At 38.2% G+C, this 13,025-nt stretch overlaps 1 protein-coding gene across 3 annotated transcripts in view; it reads left to right on the plus strand.

Annotated features, from left to right (window-relative positions):
• Nucleotides 1-480: 480 nt before the first annotated feature.
• LOC108140982 (neuroligin-3) overlaps nucleotides 481-13,025 on the plus strand; it is an 86,854-nt gene continuing 74,309 nt past the window's right edge. For 2 of the 3 annotated variants that reach the window (XM_017264052.2, XM_017264055.2), the window contains exon 1: nucleotides 481-1,062. The gene's annotated coding sequence lies outside the window, so the exon portion shown is untranslated. The remainder of the gene's footprint in view (nucleotides 1,063-13,025) is intronic. The other variant, XM_017264053.2, reaches the window with a different exon arrangement.

Genomic DNA, 13,025 nt, shown 5'->3' on the forward strand with positions numbered 1-13,025 from the left:
AAATAGCACATAAACCCAAATCAAAAACCATTTTCTTAAGTCAAAGACGATTTTCTGTTTTAGAAAAATATAAATGTATTGTAGTTAACAGCCTTCCACAGCGAAGTGTTTAATTCTCCTTCACCTCCGTCTTGATGTTCATTAGCAACAAGTTAGATGGGCTAAAAATTTTCGAACTCCGACGAAAGGGGAAAATTTCCCCCTAACAAAAACCTTTCCCCGCCCGAAGGAGAAAGTGTCTCAGAGGACTTTCCCGCCCCAAACAAGCGGTAAATGCCATGCGCCCGCTCCCTAAAATGCTCACCGCTCTCTCGATTAGTTCGCCGCACGCCCGTCTGGCGCTGCAGTCGCCGGGTGTTCAGAGTCGGCTAAATCCGAGCGGAGTTGGCCGAGAAGGACGAACGGCATCCATGTGGCCTGGGCCTCTTCTCGGCTGGCTGAAGTGGCGAATTTCCATGTCAGTTCACGTTCGATATTTGTGTTGTTTGGTAGCGGCTATCGGGCGACCGTGCAAGCGCTTTAAGAACGAACCGAGCGCGTCGCTTTTTTTCCCAAAAATCGTTCTGAAAAAAAAAAACACCCAGTGTGTGGGTGTGTGATTTGGATAGGATGTGTGGCTGTGTGCGCGTTGAAGTTGTTGCATTGACAAGGCGCGACCAAAAACAACGCCCAGAAAAGTAAGCGAACGGATATATCTGTCCTAACCGAGAATATAAAGAAGATAAAGGCCGTGGGAACGCCGGAAGTCGCAAGGAGCCCACAGATTTAAGTGAGTGTGCCAGTGTGTGTGCCGTATGCAGAGTGTCCGTGTGTGTGAGGCGCCAACTTGCCCCGGCAGAAAAATAGAAATAAATAGTCAGCCAAATGGCAGCCAGAAGGCACGAAAAGTGAAAAGCATATCCCGGCTAAAGAAATATTAAAGAAAATTTAATTTTACGCCCGAGCCAAAAGCCTTGGTGCGAAAGGCCAGTGAAGTGTGACGAGATAGAAAAACCATTGGCGAAGAAAGTAAATTTTGCAAATCAAAGCCGTGCACTTGGATTCGGTCTGGACTATTAAACGGTAATTGAGTCATAAATCAAGCCACAATTAAAGCAAACTCACTGCCTTCTCTTCTGTGGTCACTTCGCCACGCGAGATTTAACTTGAAATGGGCTCTCAGACGCGATGAAAGTTGGCGCTCCCGTAAAAAAACGCCAAATCAAACTTCAACCGACCCAATCCATCATGCGATGCCGTTCGAAAAAGCCTAGAAATGGCTAAGACCATGGGTCCTCCCTGATTGATTAGTTGTCGACTTGCGGGCACGCACAAGTCAAGTGTTTTGGCCAAGAATATTCTGCCGATTGGCGCATTTCTTTATTCGATAGCTCTTGTTCTCTGTCAGTCAGACAATCGTCCTTCCACTCCCGAGGTTCGGAATTTGACATGAGTAGCGCAATTAGTCCATAATCGGATTGTGATCGCGACCTGACAATGAACTCTGTCAATCATTGGGGCTTAATTGTATTCTGTTCGGCGAGCATTTTTTGCCCTTGCTGAGTTTTTTTTCGAAATATTCAGGTGCACTAAATGTTAATATTTATTCATAATCAATTTACCTTTACACTAAGGAAGCTTTTAAAATAGTGAACAAATTAATATATATATATATAATTCAATTAAAAATTAAAAATCATTTTTACGCGCTTATTAAAAATTTATGTTATGTAGTAAATAAAGTGACATCAGTGATTGTTTATCATAACTTTTTATAAAATAGAGTTTTCTTTGACAAGCACATGGAAAAAAGTATTGCGGCATAATTTAGTTACAAATATCATAATATTATTAGCATTTTAAATCAAAATAAACAAAACCAAGGAAACATAAATACTTTTCGTCTGCAATCACTTTCTCATTCGATGAAGCATTACTCAAAGGTTCCGCCATTTGTTCGACTCTTATTCATTAAGTTGCCGAGCAAAGAACAATATCATGGTGGTTTTCCCAAAGGGAAATTAACTTTTTCGGCGCGTGTTCAACCCCCGCACTTTACTTTTAATTAAATATTAATTTTGATGGGAAAATAATACGCACACATTAGCGAAGTGACCACCACCAGGGGCGATGACCAATGTAATTATTTGCCAGGAGCGGAAGTGCTCACTTCGTGCATAGCTTTGGATAGCTGCTGGTGTTGCTTAGTCGCTGTGATTAATAATGCTTAATTGCAAGTATTTGGGCCGCCGAGGAAAGAACTCCCCAAACTGCGGAGAGGGCTTTCCCCTTTTTGATTGATTACACATTTTGTCGCACTAATACCGAGTTGCCTTGGACAAGTTCGGGTATTCTTGAGCCTGAACTCTGATTACCAGGGGCTTAGCAGGCCGACCACGCGGCACTTGAAAGCTAATCAACAATTAATGAGCAATTAATATGCAAAATTTGGCACAGGGGCTGGAGAGGACAGGCGAAGGGCTGTTTGTGTGCAATCGGCCATCATTTAAAAGCATAAATTAATAAACGCTCACACGACGCGCGCTTCCCAGATGATGCAGTCGCTTATTAAGCACACACGGGGTAAATGAAATTGGCATGAATCAATTGATAAAGTCAAAACTAAAAACAACATCTACCCAAATATTCTGGGTTCTGTTAATTATTATGCATGCAGGCTTTCGACCGTAAAATTAATTTGGTTTTTGGACCAGCGGTATCAGAAAAGCAAACAAAATATTAACCAATCGCAAGCACAATCACATATTTTGCGCCAATGAAAGAATTTACTTTTTTTTAGAGTCCTGAAATATGGATAAGGTTTATAAAATGCCAAATTCGAAACAATGATTTATTTATTTCCTGCACATGAATTGATATGTGTAAAGCAAACAAGCATGTGTCATTAAAATTATAGTGAATGCTGAAAAATGAACCAAATGCGTAAAAATATATTGCTTTTATAAAGAGCAATTAATTTTTAATTCCGAACAAAACTCATAAAACAACACAATGTCGCAGGCAAACAAATTTCATTCTGAATACATCATGCAGAAGAAGTTAAACTATTTTCATTGGCTGCCAGGAGAATAATAAAGTGGCCATTTTGTGAGCAGTTGGCTACAAACATTTTCAGTTTCTAGCAAATGCTGGGTAAACTGTGCCGATAAGAAGGAAAATTATTCCTAAGCCCCAATGTTGCCTGGCAATTGCAGTAATAATATGTCACGAATCCGTGCAGCTAAGCATAAAGTAATGGCAGCCATAAATCATGGACTTTGGCCTTGTCAAATGGCAAGAGTTTGATACATTTGCGGCTGGCGAACGTCAAAACTACACGCAATCGTAATACCAACAGGGGCTGCAATTGAAGTTATTTGAATATTAATCGAGTCAAAGTAAACTAAAGCCAAACAAACAAGCAACAACTCAAGCCCGAATTTGTTGAATGTTCAGTGACTTGGTGTGTAATTGTTTTTTTTTACCGCTTAGCGTCATTTGTAAAATTTCAGGCGGTTTTAAAAATGATTATATTCATAAAAAACAACACAAAATAAAAAAAAATTAAAGCAAATAAATATTCCCTTTTTAGGGACCTTTAACACTGGGTTCCCGAAACCGAAAAAATATAGTATTCTGGAATGCTATTTGTAGGAAGCGAATACCTTTTCTGGGATGATATTATAAAAATAATGCATATTGATGAGATGCTCATAATTTTCAAGATTATTTTAGCTTAACATCTCTCCCTGTTGATTCCCCTCTTGAGTTTGTCTTCGCTTCACAATACACTTTATACTTTATAATTAGGCTAATTTAAAATTCCGTTTCGCCACAAGCTAATTTCCAGCGCATTGCGTGCCAAGAGGAATGTATTTTCGCGGGATTGTTTTCCTCGAATATATAAAACTCCAGGCCTGGCTTTTCCTATTCAGCACGAGCATAATTAAATCAAATGGAGGCACACGTTGTCTAGCGAGAACAGAAAAAAAACACAAAACACGGAAAAAACGGCGAATGCAAAGTTTTGATGAAATCGACTTTCGTTCTTTCCAGGCATTCATTATATTGTTTTGTTTTGGTTTTGGTTTTACTTTTGTTTTCTTGATGAGGGCAATTAGCAAAGTTTTTCCTGCAATAGCAAACAAAGTAAAGCATACTTTTTCGAGGGGCTGCTGTCGCATGCATAGTTATTGTGAGGAGCGGGCGATCCGCCGTGTAATTGAATATTAATCATACGCCACCCACGCCCATAACTCACCGAATGGGGCGGGGCATTTGCATGGCCGCCTGGACAGGTGAACGAGGAACCCTGCCGAGAATCGAATGCATGCACTGAAAATAATATAAAAATGCCTTGCATGTTTGTACGCTGCCAGCAAGCCAGCAACATTTGTTCGAGCAACAACAATGACAACAAGGAGTCCACGTGTCTGGGACTGAAAAGTCCACCTACGAGGACTTCTGCCGGGCACCTGGTATCGCATGCAAGGCCATAAATAAATTTGCTCATATTTCAACACATGAACAATAATTAAATTCGTTTATATGGCACATGGGGCGGGCTAACCGTTCGTTTTGCTCTTTTTACCACTTTTTGTAGCCCGCCTTGGCCATCATCTTTGCAGTTTTTTATGCTGACTGTTGACATCCATAATGGAATGAATGCTGATGCTGCAGCCCAATTAATAGTTTTTACCGCCTGTGCTGCATTGCATTTATACAGCAGTTACTACACCCAGCGATTAACCTGCAAAAAACACTTATGAGGGCAAATAAACCCAAAGTTCACGGGGGACACACACCAGCTGTAACGAAACCGAATTCGCTATTTTCAGATTGAAAAAATCGAAAAATTAATTAAGGATTTATTTTAGCCTCTTTTTGGGTGTTCCTTTTAATGGCTTTCCTGTTCGCTTAATGACTTTGAATATTCATTGCTTTTGCTATGACCCAACAAATATATTACCAAAGAGTTACGACTGCTCATGATTTGATCGGCTTTATACAAATTTATTGCGGAGCTTATTTTTTTAGCTTGTGGTGCTGAAAAACAGTTTGCCTTATTTTTTTATTCGATAATTTACGGTATTACACATTGTCTTACTTTATATTCATTACAAATTCCTCATCCTCTCCATTTATGATCCCGTAGCATTCCTTTGACCTTTTTATTTTTGCATTTCGTGGACCGAGGCGAATATAAATTGTATTGCGGCGGCAATTAAGTGAGCCATTCTTTTTCCCCGCATCGCGGAAAAATAAAATTCCAACCAAAAACATGTGATAAATGTATCTGCTACGGATTTTTCAATTATAATTATAAAAACACATCTATAGAACACATATAAAATAAGAGCTCAGCAGGATGCTTGATAAATATTGATTTAAATGTGAGAAGCGAATTAAATTTGCATACATTAAGAATATGCCACATGCGCCGCCGGCGTTGATAAGTTTTAAATTTCTGACAAGTTGTCGAGGGTCGAATCATCGCCCAAGGCGCTCGTTAAGCTCCGGCAAAGTCAAGCGCTTCATTCAAATCCGCCGAAGGGCCATAAAATATCAATGCCAGCGCTCTGCCAGCTCCAATTTAACTCATTGCGTGTCGGGAACTGCCTTGAAGGCTTTCCATGATCTACACTGCGAAAAATAGTTTTTCCTATAAGAAATAGTATCTTATTCTTGTGAAATGAGCTTAGTTATAGCTACTTTGTTAGCGGGAAACATATTTTTTAAAATAAAAAAAAAAAAAAAAAAACAATGCAAACAAACGTAAAGCAATTTTAAGAAAAGCATAGCATTACCACATTATTCGATGCTATAGGTCAGATCGACCCAACAATCTTCTTTCATTTAAAATGCCCAATGGATGTGTAGCTTGAACCTTTAGGTTCCTAAAAATATATGTCACATTTGTGCAATATATGCGGCTCAAACAAAGGTGTGCTCTGTGCTTGTTCTGGACTCAGATCGACCCAACAAATTTCTACGTAAATTTTCTATGGAGAAATCTATTTTTAATGCGCTTGTTGCCTTGTTTATTGCTTTCCTTCGTCAAATATTTGGATTAGAAATGTGAGCTATTCCACTAATACCTATTATTGAAATAACACATCAAACAATAGTTCAGCAAACCAAAAATTTATAAATTAGGTATTTGCCTTTATATTTGCGTTGGTTTATCAAATTCGGCTAAGGGTCAGAACGACCCGAAAACACGGGAATGTGTTGAAACTTAATCATGTTCTTGCATGTAAGACATTCCTTGAAAATTTACAGTTGCAGAATAACACCTTATTGAGGCGCGTTTCGTCAGTAAATACTTTCTCCATGATTTTCTGGCAATTTTCGAGCTCGCTTTCTGTGAAACAAACTGCGCAGCGATAAATTTTTCGAAAAACATTTTGCCTGGGGCAACCCCTTTCCCCATTTTATTCTACTTTTCGTCTCATAAATGTTTTAACGGAGTGCCATTTTGAGACGAAGTGTCACTTGTCTAAAGACAACAGCATCATGCTCGTGTGCCTTCTTTTTTGAGAATGAAAGTCTTCTCATCACCCGACAAAATACGTTATTTCCCCACTGGCTTCCACTTAGAGAATTTTAATTTCAAAATGTCTGTCAGGATGGCGAGGGGAACTTTGGTATTTTCGTTGAGGTTTTAAGTGACACAACGACGAGTTAATATCATAAAAATATTAAAATTGTGTCAGAAACATGCAAAAGTCTCTGCCTAAATGGCGGAATGGGGAGGAAGTCCCCAAATTATGTCATACACATATGCTAAAATGTTTACAGACATGTTCCAACTCACTTAGCAACTTTTTGATGTACATCTGTGGGTGGGACGTACTCCGGTAATTAGGTAAAATTGCACAACAATTTGGTTTACATACTTTTCGTTGGAGAAATCAATTCCCCTCAACCGCAAGAGATAAATTACCCCACCAAATCCCAGATAAATATCTATTAGCTTAGCCAGAGAAGGCAGTAAAATCTGCTTGTGCCACGCAGCGTGAGACATAAACCTCACAAGCTGGCCGCACCCATGACTTTCATTAGAGCCGGAATTGTTTTTCCTACTTGCCTTGGCTTATTTATGGCGGCGGAGGAGGGAGTTTTCCTTTTGTTTCACTTGGTGGGCGATAATAAAAACGATGACGAGTATGATATGCATGTGTGGCAGCCTTCTTGGCCAGTGAAACAGACCAAAGATAAATGGCCCAGAACTCGACTACACAGAGAATAAACGTCGCAAATTCAGCATAGACTTCAAGATAAAAAATAAATGACATCAAATTTTGTGATTTCCCGCTAAATAAGATCGTTTTTAAAAAAGTTGTAGAACAAACTATTTTTGTAATGACTTGCCCAACATATAAAAAATTTTCCAGAATTCTAAAACAAGTCCTTACCACTTTTTGGAAACGGACAAACCGGCTCGGAAAAATGTTCATTTTGAGATATACCAAAAAAAAAGTATTTTTTGAATAGCTTTTTAACGGAGCATTTTATCCAAGAAAATTATGTGTCATTCGAGCCGTATTTTCAACAAAATTTTAACTGTGCTATAAAAAAATTTATAGTATGTCACTTTCACCGCACATCTGAACCAATTAATTTTCCTAAAGTCTTTCAATACCTTTTCTTTTAGCGGTTTACGATCGGACCATCGCAGCAGATTTTCTATTATGCGGCTATATATAAAAGTCACACACTCTTGGTGCGCATAATGCCTTTCATAGTGATAAACCTTCCTGTTTTTATTTCGTATAGAAAAAATATCGCTGTTTTTTATGTTTTAAATTTTTCTTTTGTTTTAAGATTGCAGCTTAAAAATTCCCTGCTCAAAACGATAATTTGTTGGTTATTAAATCAATTTTTTCTAGGGCCCTAAAAGTGAGCTACCTTATTTTGTTGTGTGTGGAAACTGAACTGGAATCGCAGGCAGTCCAATATCAAATCCGCCTGTGAACCGAGTACAATGCCGGCGCACCTGATTTATGTTTATTATGTTGCCCTGCCAATATTATAGGCCATCCTGCCCGTTCCGCTCCCTTCACGGACTGGTTTATTACAAGACAATGGCGTTGACAACGGAAAGAAGCAAAACGGAGTGAAGAAGAAATATGGTGGCAGAGGCAAGAGCGCCGCGACTGGCAATTAATATTCCATTCGCTCGCTCTGTCAATAGTTAACTACTTATTTTCGAGGCTCACAGTCCTGCATTTAATTATTCATATATATTTCGCTTTCCACATTCAAGTGGCATTTACAACGCGATGATGGAACCTTGAAATGGGATCCATTATGAGTCTGGTTCGCAGGACTTGATTAATTGAAAATAAACCCGGTCCTATAACTCAGTTTCGGCAACAATGCCAGTGCCAGCGTCATCATCATCATCAACTGAATGGGAAAAATTGAAAAACAAAAACACCGGGCAAAGCATGGAAAATCAGAAAAATACGGAACCAACTGCGGAAACTGTTAATGCCCATTTCTGTGTAATGCCAAACAATGCGAATGCACATGAAGGGAAATGAAACTTTTGTGGTGCATTATCCGGCGACAATGACATTGGCAGAACAAAGCGAGAGACTCGCTGTGTGTGCAGCAATAATTTTTAATCCGGCATTGTTGCACACGAATTTCCATAATTATGGGCGAAACTTTTCAGTGCAGTCTTTTTGGGCAACGGTTAACCTTGAAATCAGTGCACAACGAATTTAAGGCTTCCTTTGTGAGAGAGTCGGCGCTCAACGCGGCGTATGCGTGATTTTTATGCAAATAACAAACAATACACAAACCAAACAAAACCCGATGGCAGAACGTTGCTCCATTTTTTGGCTTCAAAAGGAAAGCGGTGGCGAGCGTTGGAGTGTGAAAATGCAAGCTTTAAATAAATTAAACGTAATGCGAGTTGTGTGTATGAACTGGATTCTGGATTCTGGGTTGGTTTGTTAGTTGGTTGGCTGACTCTGAAGGCTAATTTTTTTCCGAGCTCCATGAATAGCATATTTTTCTAAAAGAATTGGTTAAATTCTATGGAAAATAATGATACAAATGAGTCAATTCAGAAATTGTTTGGTTAAGTACAAAAACTTTGAATTCTATTGTTGTAAAGTGGTACGATATTTACTTATCTTTTAAAGAAACTCTGAATGTTTTTTTTTTTTATATTCTAGAGCTGAAAAAATTATGGGTTCCTTCATGCTTGGGCAACCAAATTTAGAAAATGTTTTTGAAACGCTTTTACTGGAAATGTTTGTTGTTAAATGTGTTACTGTCACGAATTTCGTTCCTTGTTAAGAAACTTGAATTCGAAACTCGTAACAATTTTATTAAAGGGGTACAAGGTTCTTTGTATCATATAATTTAATTAATTTGAAGCGTTAACAAAGCTAATTACTCTCTTCAGATTCTTCTCCCTTTGGCCTGTTCCTGTTCCCATAACCACAAGCAATTTTAAAAAGACTGTCCTTTTCCATTTCTGCTGGCAAACCTTGACTCGCTGACTGATTGTGCCATTGTGACCAGCTCAGCTCACACACCCAACAGGCTGACTGACAGACATCTGATGTTCATTGTCAAAAATGCATCACAGCATCAACAGCCAGCTGAGAACTGTGCTAATTTGTTTTTGCACTTGTTGTCGTATTTGTTTTACGTCTTTTTTTATGCCATGGCCAGCTGGCCAAGCAAAAAGCGGCGGGAATACGCTGCACGAAGCCGAGCAGAAGCAGCAGACAGACAGCATGTCAATCAAGTCCACGCTTTGGCTGAAAGAAAAACCCCGAAAAGGAAAAAATACGGAGGCGGCAGAGGAAACGCCAGCAGTGCAACAAAGTGTCTTCATTTGCCAGCCACAGTTGTGGAGGCTGGCGAAAAGCTGGGTGGTAAGGGGTTCTTTTGGGACCCTCCGGCTGGCCTTTGGTTGTAACTGCTGCACCGAGTTATGAAAACAAAATTAATGTCAGGCGGTGTGGGTCACGTTTGCAACCCCCGCTTAACACTTTCCGTCGACTCTCAAAGGGCTTCCGGCACAGAGAAAAACGTAGAACAAGTCGTTGATGACTTCGCTTATTCACCTAATGTTTGCTATTGTAATACAAACCATTTTTATATCTTTCTTGCTTAAATATTGTATTGCTATTAATCAAGTTACAAATGACTTGACAAATGTATACTGTATTGCTATATATCAAATAACAAATGAACTGTGTACTCACAAAAACGTAAACAGGCCAAATAGAGACCTGCCTAAAAAAATTAAGTTTTAGAATGAGTTTGCCCAGTTTTTAAGGTTGCTGTTTCATTTCATTTCACCAGCAACCATTAGTTCAAAAGGGAATCCTTGTAGATGAGCCGAATAGCATTTAAGGAAATAGTTTTTGTAATATTTTCTCGGACTAAGATGGTCATAACCCTACACTCGTCTTCTTTTCCTCTTCACGATCGCACCTAAGAAACACAAAATTTCTTATATTAAATCACTAAAAAAATACACTTTTTCAATTTAAACTTTTTGCATACACATGCATCTTCTTTCGGTGCATGAGGAATGGAAACATTTAAAAAGAACATTTTTTAAGCCTTATACCGACTTTAAGAAATACTTTAAACATTTATTTAACAATTTAGATTTTAAAAGATGTACAAAAGAAGTTTTTTGTTGAAACGTTTAAACAATTTACAACACTTAGTGATTTTTTCTCCGTGTAAGTAACAGCTTTGCGCCACCAAAGTGAGTTTAGTTTTCGTCCTTTCATTCACATTTTTTGCACTGCCTTTGCCGCTTTTGCTGGCGACCTTGTTAATGACAAACAATATACATAGTTGGTGCGATGCTTTTTCATCTGACAAATGGTCGCTCGGAGGCTTGAGGAACCGTCGCTGAGCAAATTGACAGCATCAGCCGTCCGTCAGCACCAGGGCTGAATTTTCCGAGCCCCCATATTACATTTTCCCCATGTAACTTTCCAAGTTGTCTCTGCCGGGTCATTTTATGTGCGCAATAAAAAAATGAAGCCGCTTTTCGTGCTTCTAAGGCAGGCAGCATAAATAGGCGGGCTGTATACAGAAAATTACTGTATTGTACAGAGAAAAGAATACTCTAAGCTTAACATAAAGTAACTTAATACTTAAAAAACAAATTGTTGTGTAAGCTATGTGAAATTTGTCGGCCGTTGTACACCTAAGTAAATAAGTAAACATTTTATTTATAATTTTTCCAACGTGTTTCAACAGCCACATTGTCTTCTTCTGGAAGCACAGGCTAACTATTTTTTGAGAAAGATACATATGCACATAATTGGTTTGCATACATTTAAACATTGAATTTTGCATATTTACATAAATTTTCTGGCAGTTTCGTCAATTCTATCCAAATATTGCACAGCCCTTTTTGTATGTCTAGTGTTTTCATCGCCAAGTTTTTCTATACCCTTGCAAAGAGTAATTTTACTTCAATGAATATAAAGTACATATGTATATTCTTGATCGGCATCACTATTTATATTTATTATTTCTTCCTTATGATTGAGTGCATGTTCTATAATTGAAAAACATTATTTACAATTCAAGAACTGAAGGATATGAGTATTAAAGGGAGTGAACAAAATCTCTTAAAAAAATTACTTCAGAATAAAAGCATTCTGAGTAGGAGATATTTGCCAATAAAGTCTTTTTTAGTGTACAAAGTTGGACGCTTGATGCTAACCCCATTGCCTAGTTTTTTGCCCAATGTCAACAGCAACAACAGCTTGCCTTTTGACTCATTTTTTATGGCCCGAATTATGCAAAATTTGTTCCGTCTTTTTATTGGCGTAACAAAAATGTTTTTAATACGCAATGGTCTGGAACCAGAGTGATAAGCTTAAATTACAGGAAGCCCTACACAGCCAACTGCAGTGATATACAAGAGTATATACATTTTTTTTTCTATTTAGCAGTTTATTTTGCTGGCCAGGCTGTTAGCTTTCTTTCTATTTGGGGCCCACCCGAAAATTTGCCATAAAATATGGGTCAGTCCGTTGTTGATTGAGTTCTGAATGGCTGCTGTGGCTCAGATTCTGGTCAGTTGAACAGTCTGGCATGTGAATTAAGTTGTGTGCAGGGCAGAAAATGGAAAGATAATACAAACAAAAACAAAAAGAAAATGGGAAAAGAGTAAAAGTGAAAATGGAATAAACATGAGATAGGGTTCTGTTTACTTGGCACGTGTTTGGCCCAATTTGTTGTTGTAACTGTGAGGACTAGAGCAGAACTGTTAAAGTAGTAAGACGGCAAGAAAATTTGGAAAGTGTAAGGACAGAATAGAAATTGTATAGGCTGCAAATAAAAAATAACTCCTTTTGGAAATAATCAAATATAAAATAATCAAGTTAGAATCTAACATGTATAGACTTGCTTAAAGTGTTTAAAAAATTTAAATTCTTCTAGTGATGCTGATCAAGAATATATTTACTTTATAGGGCCGGAGATGTCTCCTTCACTGCGTTGCAAACTTCTGACTGAAATTTTAATACTCTCAGCCAAGGTATAAAAATCAAAAACATTAATCGCTTAAAGGCAATATATAAAAATTGTCTTTTAATAATATTAAGTTCAAGAGTATGCAAATTTAAAAATTATAACAACTAATTTTTATTTTTAAATGTCTAAATCGATATAGTAGTGGGAAATATAATTTGAAACGTAAATTCACATTGTTAAAAGAGATCAAAATTACTCAATTTAACTAATTCAGACTCAATCTGGCAAATGCCAGCAAACTGATATTCGACCCTCACGCAGACAATAAATGCAATTAAATCCTGCACACAAAGAGGCGCACAGCAAGAAAACTGGAAGCCACAGTCGGAGGCTGCGTAATTTCATTGCATTCAATTACATGCTGGCAACAATAAAATCCTTGAACTGCTGGCCCCACATCCCCCACTTTCCTAAACCACTTGTGCTGACCCACTTGAGCGGCCCAGCACTTGAAAATGGGTCTCCAAGGAGCGCCACTGTTCTTCCTCCTGCCGCCATTGTCCTTG

Source organism: Drosophila elegans, unplaced genomic scaffold (assembly GCF_018152505.1).
Source record: "Drosophila elegans isolate 14027-0461.03 unplaced genomic scaffold, ASM1815250v1 contig_476, whole genome shotgun sequence".
Classification (NCBI taxonomy): Eukaryota; Metazoa; Arthropoda; class Insecta; order Diptera; family Drosophilidae; genus Drosophila; species Drosophila elegans.